At 36.7% G+C, this 9,891-nt stretch overlaps 1 pseudogene; it reads left to right on the top strand.

Annotated features, from left to right (window-relative positions):
* The window catches only part of LOC102815035, a 91,112-nt pseudogene extending 81,312 nt beyond the window's left edge, over positions 1 to 9,800 (top strand).
* The last annotated feature ends 91 nt before the right edge of the window (positions 9,801 to 9,891 follow it).

Here is a 9,891-nt window from a genome sequence, read left to right as displayed (position 1 = left end):
TGAAATGCTCCTTAGAAGCAAGAATGGCAAGACTTCATCTTTCCTACATCTGACATATCATCAGGAGAGACCAGTGCTTGGAGATGGACATCAAACTTGGTATAGTGAAGGATCAGTGAAAAATTGGAAGGCCCCCAATGAGATGAATGGCTTAGTGCCAGCAGCAATTGGCTCAAGCATAGCAAAGAATGTGAGACTGGTGCAGGATCGAGCAATGTTTTATTCTGTTGTGCGTAAGGTTGTTATGAATCAAGTACTGACTCAATGACAACATACAGCAACAACAACTAATTGTTTTAGACAACTCTCTGAAACCAGAAAAGTTAATACAGTTTAAAATATATATTGTAAACTGTATAGTTCCAAATTTTAACGTATATTTATTAGCATGTCATTTTTAAAAATTTGGTTTTCTAGAATGTAAATATTTTTCTGCTACATCAAAATATTGTGTCTAAAGGGATGTGAATGAAACTAAGCCTAACAAAATTAGTGAATATATTTCAATACTTTTATTTCTTAACATAAATACTTGAACAAAGAGAAAGGTGTGTCTGATTCTATATGATTCTGCTTTTAATTGAATTTCTTTCCTTTCCTGATGCTACTGCGATAGGATATTTTGAATTATAGATATTTTGAATTATTGTTAATTTAATCAAACTTACCTTGACAACTGCATAAATTTCAAGAAAATCATTTACCTAAATCTTAAAAGGGTTAAAATATTTAACAAGAATTCACCTGATGCATATGCATGAATAATACTTAATTTTTGGAATGTTCCCTTAATGTTAGAGGGTTTTGGTGATTCAGTGGTAGAAGTCTCATCTTCCCTGTTGTATAACTTAGTTCAATATATGACAAATGTGTATCCTTTACTGTAGAGGCTTCCCTATTCCTATGATGCTAAAATATTTCAGTTGAACTTCAAGATTAAAATAGAGTAAACAGCTAGAAAGAAAGAACTGGGTTTTTGCTTCTGAATAATTAGCCAATGGAAACCAAAAAAACCAAAACACAAAACAAATCATAGTAGACTGTGGGCTGTGTTTTGCTCTATTGTGCATGATGTTGCCATGAGTTCAGGGACGACTCAATGACAATTGACGTCACATTCTTACTATTATTAACTGAACAAACTTACTCTCATACAATGATGCCACTTTCAGAAGGTTGAAATTTTTAGTAAATTCGATTCAACAACAGTCATCGTATACTTTAAAAGTGGAAAATATTCCTTACCTTAAAAAATTCAAAGAAAATGACTCGGAACTAATACATATTTTCATAGAAGAAATTATAGATGATATCTTAGCTTAGAATAGCATAAATTTCTCTAATAGTTCAGGAGGCCAAAATGTCATAATTGAGGTGTCTTCAGAGTCCTGATCTCTCTGCAGGTATTAGAGAAGGATCCTTCCTTGTTTCTTTCTAGCTGCTGATAGTTCACTAGCTATCTTTGTTGTTTTTCACATAGGGACTGATCACTCCATACTCTAAGATCATCCTCACATGACTTTCTCATTTGTGTCTATATTTTCTTTCCTCTTTCTATAAGAACATCAGTCACACTGGATTAGAATCCACTGTATCCCACTATGACCTCATTTTAACTTAATTATATATGTAAAGACTATGTTACATTCACAGATTTCAAAGATTAGAAATTGAACATATTTATTGGGGAGATGCGATTCAACCTAGAATAGTTAATATATGTTTTTTAAAAAAGTGTTTATACTTCTTTTATTTTTGTTGACTACACAATGACTTATAAATCGATGTTGTTTTGCATCTTGAAAAATGAAACATAGTTTGCCTAATCTGACCAGTTTTAATACTTTTGAAAAAAAAATGGAGAGAAAATTGAACAGAACCACAAGGTCTGTTTGTATCCAAAGGTCGGTGCTTAAAATTCAACAGCAGCACCCTGTAAAACCCTGTTTTTGCTATGTGATGTCAAGTCAGTTCTGACCCGTAGTGACCCTGTATAGGATTTCCAAGGAGTGACTGGTAAGCTTGAACTGACGACCTTGCAGTTCAAACAACTTTGATTAACACACAGAGCCACACCAGGATTCCTGGAAACACCATAAAGGGTTGCTATTAGTCAGAACCAACTCAACAGCACTTAGCAACAACAATTTAAGTTGGCTACTTCTGAAAATATTATTTAAAATGAGATTTTTGGTAAAATTTGAACTTCCACTATTGTGTATTTTTTGAAGAAATTATCACAACATTTTACAAGGTCAACCAATTGCTAATAATAACCAACGAAACTCTGGTAGCGTAGTGGTTACGAACCGCAAGGTCAGCAGTTCGAAACTACCAGCGGTTCCGCGGGAGAAAGATGAGGCGTTCTGCTCCCGTAAAGATTTACAGCCTCAGAAACCCTGTGCAGGGTCGCTATGAGTCGGAACTGACTCCACGGCACTTAACAACAACAAATTGTGAATAAGTTTGCAGTTTTCTGAAATTATATATTTTATCTTGTTTGATGTTTTTGTGTGGTAATTTGGTTAGTGAGCTATCTAGAAGAAGTAAGCAAAATGTACATTGTGTGACATTATCACAAGATTCACATTTTTTAGTAACTATTTCTTTAAAAATTATTGAAAAATGAAAAAGTATCATGTCATGCACTTAAGATTAAGCATGTTTAATATATGAACATAATTATATTCACTTCTTTATATATTATCTCTCCAAAAAATTATTGTTGTTCATGGTTTTCAAGTGTCATCAAGATAGTATTGACTCAAAGACACCCTTTATAGGTTTCTGAGGAGTAGCTAGTGGTTTTGAACCTCTAGGCTTGTGATTAGTCCAATGCTTATTCTTCAACACCATACCAGGACTCCAAAAGATATTAGATAATAAAAATTGTACACACATAAAAAGACAACAAATAATCAGATGGGAGACCTTTGAAAAAATGTGAGCTGAAGAAACAAAACAAAAAACACTAAACCAAACTTTATGATAATGGAAAGAAGATGACAATGTGCTAAATGTTGTGGCATAAATCTTCCTGCAAATCAATTAGATATGTAATTTGAGAAGCATATTTTCAGAAAATATCTCACACTTCTCCTTTCTCAAGAATGATGAAATAAATAAAATATGAAATAAAGCAATAAAAAACATTGTTGAGGAATGAAACTTAGCAACTATAATAAGACTAATAAATTTCCACTGTAAAGAGACATTCCAAAAGAACAATTGTCAAGCAAAACTCAGCTGAAGCAAAAAGTTCATTGTAGGGAAAGAATAATTGACCATAAGAAAAATTTTGTTAATAATATTGAAATTAAATCTCATATTTTAAAAAATGATTTTGAATTAGGCATAGCATTAAGAAAAACTTAGCAAGCAAATTCAGTAGTCAATTATTAATGCTAGCAAAGTAGATGAATTGACTATGAACAACATTTGGGTCATAATATTAATTTCTGGAGTGGCACTGTAGTATAAGCACTGGACTGCAAACCTCAAGGTTGGTGGTTCAAACCCATCAGGGACTCTTTGGAAACATTATACAAGGGTCACTATGTGTCAGAATAGACTCAAAGGCATGTAACAATATTAATTCAGACAAAAAGTTATGATGTAAATGTTTCTATAATATTAATAAAACACATATATGTGGATGTGTATGGGGTTTTAGACATCGGAGAATTTGTGCTATATATGTATCTATAGCAAGAGAACTTTTTAAAATATTGAAGAGCAGAGATGTCAGCTTGAGGACTAAGGTGCACCTGACCCAAGCCATGGTATTTTCAATAACCTCATATGGATGCGAAAGCTGGACAGTGAATAAGGAAGATCGTAGAAGAATTTATGCCTTTGAGTTGTGGTGTTGGAGGAGAATACTGAAAGTGCCATGGACTGCCAAAAGAACCAATAGATCTGTTTTGGAAGAAGTGCAGCCAGAGTGCTCCTTGGAGGCCAAGATGGCTAAACTTCGTCTCTCATACTTTGGATATATTGTCAGGAGGGAACAGTCACTGGAAAAGGATGTCATGCTGGATAAGGTGGAGGGTCAGAGAAAGAGAGGAAGACCCCTAACCAGATGGATTGGCCAGGTGGCATCATTGATGGACTCCAGTGTGACAGCAGTAGTGCAGTTGGCCCAGGATCGGACATTGTTTCGTTCTGCTGTGCATGGGGTTGCTATGAGTAGGTTCTGACTTGATGGCACCTTACAACAACAACAACATAGCAAGAGAGAGAGAGAAAAGGTAATATAAATGAACAAATCCTCAGCTTTAGAAGTCAATAGTTAATGATGACATTTGGGAAAAAATGAAAAGAAACAATGGTAAATGCATTTTGTTTAAAAAAAAAAATCTTAAACATTGATATTATTTGTAAGTGCCATTGAGTTGGCTCTGGCTCACAGAGAACCTGTATAGGGTTTCCAAGGAGTAATTGGTTGATTTGAATTCTGATTCAAAGTGACCACGCACTCTAGAACATTATCCTGTAGTACAATACCAGGATTCTGAAAACATCAATAAACATGCTATTTTAAATCATTTGGCTAACTCAAAGAAGACAAAATAATGGTAGTCCGACTGATTACTACAAGAACAATCAAGCTGCTAGGCCAGGAGACATCAAGGCAAGTGGTTTATTCCCTGCCAAGGGCAAATCCCCTGCCAAGACTAAGACTTAATGGGAATACAAGCTCTGATTGGTGACTTCTTTTGTCACTGGTAAGCATAAGTGAGCCAAAAACAGCAATGAAGCTGCGAGCTAAGCCCTCTAACATTTAATAGACTCTTGTGAACACAGTTGGATACCTGGTTGGCCAACAGTGTGGCAAGACCTGGAGACTCTTGGGCCCAGAGTCAGTGACATAGCCACAGAGGTCTAGAGTGGATAGTGAAGTGTCCAGCTGATAAGAAGAGTAGGCATATGCATAAGAATACCCACACGTGCAGATAATACCCTCTTGATCTGGCTTAAATGACTGGATGATCAGAGCTCATCTAGAAGAAAAAAGAAGTGGAGAAAAAGAGTAATCTGATACAATTTGATGAAATTGACCTACACCTATGGATGCATTAGCTCAAACGAGGGAACAAATCTTTACAGTGAGGATCATCCCCAACCCCTCCATACACAGAGTTGACAGGGATGGGCAAGTTGGACATTGGTTATCCAAAATGGGAGGGCTACAAAGGCAAAAAGTGACTGGCTTACAAGCTTTCAAAAGGGAAACTCTGGCATTTACTCACTCACAGTTATTACATAGTCTATCTTAGGTTACTAAGAATGATTTACAAATGGATGTAGAGGGGTTGGATAAGTGGTGGCTGTGGAATTTGGGTGGTATGAGGACAGTGTTAATTATAAAGAATTTGGAGTGGGTTGGCCTCTTAATGACATTGGGAAACTTGCAAAAGGAAAATCATTGCCTTGGACATTAGTGCAATAATTTCTCAGAAAAACCTGAGTGGGAAAGCAAAGTTTATTCAGTAAGAAGAAATTGTGCGAAAAAAGCTGAGGCATGGGACCAGCTTGCAGCGACTCTGAGCAGCGGGATGAAGCTGCACTGTGAAGTGCAGTTTATCAGCTGGCATTTGCCGGCCTTGGGGATAAGGAACTGGAGCAAAGGCGTTTGGGTGGTGCTGAGCCTTTGTCAGCAGAAGTCCAGGAGTTGGCTGCTGCCCCACTTTAGTAGTGAGCCGATAGTCCTGCACTCTGCCTGCCTACTCATTTCCACCATGAAGGACAAGCACGGGGTCCACTATGAGACAGAAGAAGTTGGTAGAATTATTAATCTTCAACATCATTGGCTTCAGTGGTTGCTAAAGGATAACATTGAACAAGTCTTCACCAAATTTGTGAATGAATGGAAAGTCACTGTTTGGGTAAAGGAGACTCTTGTGGATATATGTCTACGTAAAGCCGATTCTAGAAGTTTAAGGGGTTTGTTTCCTGTCAGGTATAAGACTGACTTACCGAGGCTGTGATATTGACACACCATTTTTAACCCTCACACCAGTGAAAAATTCAGACATTCAAAAATTTAAAACTAAAATGGTTATCACTTCCAAAAAGGATTATCCTTTAAGCAAGAACTTCCCATATTCTTTAGAACATCTTCAGACTTCTTATAATGGGCTATGCCACTGGTGTTTTAAATACCAGCAAGATCATCCATAGTGGACAGGTTTCAGATGAGCTTCCAGAAGGAGACAGACTAGGAAGAAGGAGTGACAAACTACTTTCAAATATTTAGTTACTGAAAACCTTATGAATAGTAGTGAAACAATGCCAGATATAGTGCCAGAAAATGAACCCCTCAGGATGGAAGGAACTCAAAATATGACTGGGGAAGAGCTGCCTCCTCAAAGTAGAGTTGACTGTGATGACACAAATGGAGTAAAGCCCACGGGACCTTCGTTTGCTGATGGGGCACAACTCAAAATGAAGTGAAACAACTGTAAACATCCATTGAAAATCAGAACATGGAATGTATGAATTATGAATCTGGGAAAATTGGAAGCTGTCAAAAATGAAATGGAATACATAAAAATTGATATCTTAGGCATTAATGAGGTGAAATGGACTGGTATTGGCCATTTTGAATTTGATGATTACATGGTTTCCTATGCTGGAAATGAAAAATTGGAGACGAATGATGTTGCACTCATTGTCAAAAAGAACTTACCCAGATCAGTCATGAGATACAACGCTGTCAGTGACAGGATCATATGAATGAGCCTACAGAGAAGTCAGTTAATACCACTATTATTCAAATTTACTCGCAAACCATGAAAGTCAGTGAGGATAAAATAGAAGAATTCTAAAAACTTCTTAAATCTGAAATTGATCAAACATGCAATCAAGATTTATTGATCATTACTGGTGATTGGAATGTAAACGTTGGGAGCAAAGAGGAAGTATCAGTAGTTATAAAATAAGGCCTTGGTGATAGAAATGATGCTGGAGAACAAATGATAGAATTCTGCAAAATAAATTATTTGTTCTTTTCAAATACCTTCTTTAGACAGCATCAGAGACAAATATACACATGGACCTCACCAGATGGAATACACAGAAATCAAATTGACTACATCTGTGGAAAGAGACGGTGGGAAAGCTGCATATAGTCAGTGAAAACAAGGTCAGGGGCAGACTGTGGAACAGACCATCAATTACTCATATGCAAATTCAAACTGAAGCTGAAGAAAATGAAAACAAGTCCACGAGAGCCAAAATATGACCTTGAATATATCCCACCTGAATTTAGAGATCATCTGAAGAACAGATTTGATACATTAAACACTAAAGACTGAAGACCAGAAGAGTTGTGGGATGACATCAAGAACATCATACAGGAAGAAAGCAAAAAGTCATTAAGAAGACAATAAAGAAGGAAAAGGCCAAAACAGATGTCAGAAGAAACACTGAAATTTGCTCTCCAGTGGAAGAAATGAGGAGGTCCAAGAGCTGAACAGAAAATTTCAAAGATCAGCTCGAGAAGATAATGCCAAATATTACAACAAAATGTGGCAAGATCTGGAATCAGAAAAGCAAAAATGAAGAACATGTTCTGCATCTCTCAAACGGGGGGAACTGAAGAAAAAATACAAGCTTCGATTTTTGTTATTAAAAGATTCTCTGGGCAAATTATTGAATAAAGCAGAAAGCATCAGGAGAAGATGCAAGGAATACACAGAGTCACTGTACCAAAAGGAAATGGTTAATTTTCAACCATTTCAAGAGGTAGCATATGATCAAGAGCCAATGATATTGAAGGAGGAAGTCCAGGGTGCATTGAAGGGCTTGGCAAAGAACAAGGCATCAAGAATTGATGGTATAAAAATTGAAAACATTCAAGAAAGTGAGGTGGAAAAGGAGGTACTCACTCATCTCTGCCAAGAAATTTAAAAGACAACTATCTGGCTGACTGATTGGAAGAGATCCATATTTTTGCCAATCCAAAGAGAGGTGACCAAACAGAATGTGGAAATCATCGGACAATCTCCTTGATATCCCATGCGAGTAAAGTTTTACTGAAGGTAATACAGAAATGGCTGCAAACATACATTGACAGAGAACTTGTAGAGGTTCAAGCCAGATTCAGAAGATGCCATGAAATGAGGGATATCATTGCTGATGTCCGATGCATCTTGGCTGAAAGCAAAGAATATCAGAAAGAGGTTTACCTTTGTTTTATTGACTACACAAAGGGTTTCGATTGTGTGGATCATGACAAGCTATGGACAACATTGCGAAGTATGAGTATTCTGGAACACTTAATTGTGGTCATTAGGAATCTCTACCTGGACCAAGAGGTAATTGTGCGAACAGAACATGAGATCACTGAATGTTTTAAAATTAAGAGAGGTGTGTGACAGGGTGATATTCTTTCACCATACTTATTCAGCTTGTATTCTGAGAAAATAATCTGAGAAGCTGGGTTCTATGAAGTAAAACATGGCATAAGCATATGAGGAAGACTCGTTAATAACCTGCAATATGCAGATGATACAACCTTGCTTGCTGAAAGTTTAGAGGACTTAAAATATTTACTGATGAAAATCAAAGACCACAGCCTTTGGTATGGATTACATCTTAATGTAAAGAAAACAAAAAATCCTCACCACTGGAGATTCTTAGCAAAGGAGAAAAGATTGAAGTTGTCAAGGACTTCATTCGTCTTGGATCAACTATCAACACTCATGGAAGCAGCAGTCAAGAAATCCAATGACATATTGCATTAGTCATATCTGCTGCACAAGAATTTTTTATAGTGTTGAAGAGCCAATATGTCAGCCTGTGGACCAAGGTGCACCTGACATAAGCCATCGTATTTTCAATAATCTCATATGAATGTGAAAGATAGACAGTGAATAAGGAAGACTGTGGAAAAATTGATACATTTGAGTTATGGTGTTGGAGGAGAATATTGAAAATGCCACGGGCTGCAAAAGAACCAATAGATCTGTTTTGGAGGAAGTGCAGCCAAAGTGTTTCTTGGAGGCCATGATGGCCCAACTTCGTCTCTCATACTTTGGACATATTGTCAGGAGGGACTAATCGCTGGTAAAGTATATCATGTTTGGTAAGGATATCATGTTTGGTAATCAGAGAAATAGATTAAGTCCCCCAATGTGATGGATTGGCCAAGTGGCAGCATCGATGAACTCAAACGTGGCAACAGCAGTGATTTTGGCCTAGGATAGGGCAGTGTTTACTTCTGCTGTGCATAAGGTTGCTATGAATCGGAACTGACTGAATGGCACCTAACAACAACATAGTGGACTTGTCTGAGTTGATATACATATGCTTTGCTTAAAAAACCTTAGGAAATTTGACCTGAGCTACAATCATATAAAAAAGGTTCCAATTAAAATTGGAGACCTCAGCTATCTTCAAGAACTTAGCTTTAATGACAATCACTTTGAGTCCTTTAGTGTAGCCTTGTATCAGTCTTGTACCAGTAATCCCTTTGTACCAGTAATCCCTTTGGAGTTTGGATCTCAGCAAGAACAAAATTAAAGCATTCCCTATACAATTGTTCCAGCTCTGAGAATTTGCAGATTTAAACTTGATGATAATGAACTGAATTGATTTCCTTTCAAGACAGGGCAACTGAAAAACTTACATTTTTTTGTCAGCATCTCGAAATACACTTCCATTTTTGGCTAGTAAAATTTTAAAATTTATCACTTGAGTGCTTGGATGTTTTTGGAAATACATTTGAACCAGCAGAAGTCCTAGTGATCATAATGCTGCTAGGACAATTAACTTCATTGGAATCTTCTACATGAAACATTTTAGATCATAGGTAAGACTATGTTGTTGTTAAATGCCATCAAGTTGGTTCCAACTAATGGTGATCCTATATAAGATTTCCAAGAA

The sequence above is a fragment of the Chrysochloris asiatica genome, unplaced genomic scaffold (assembly GCF_000296735.1).
Source record: "Chrysochloris asiatica unplaced genomic scaffold, ChrAsi1.0 scaffold00225, whole genome shotgun sequence".
NCBI lineage: Eukaryota > Metazoa > Chordata > Mammalia > Afrosoricida > Chrysochloridae > Chrysochloris > Chrysochloris asiatica.
The sequence above is the reverse complement of the archived record's forward strand: the minus strand, read 5'-3'. Positions and strand labels throughout refer to the sequence as shown.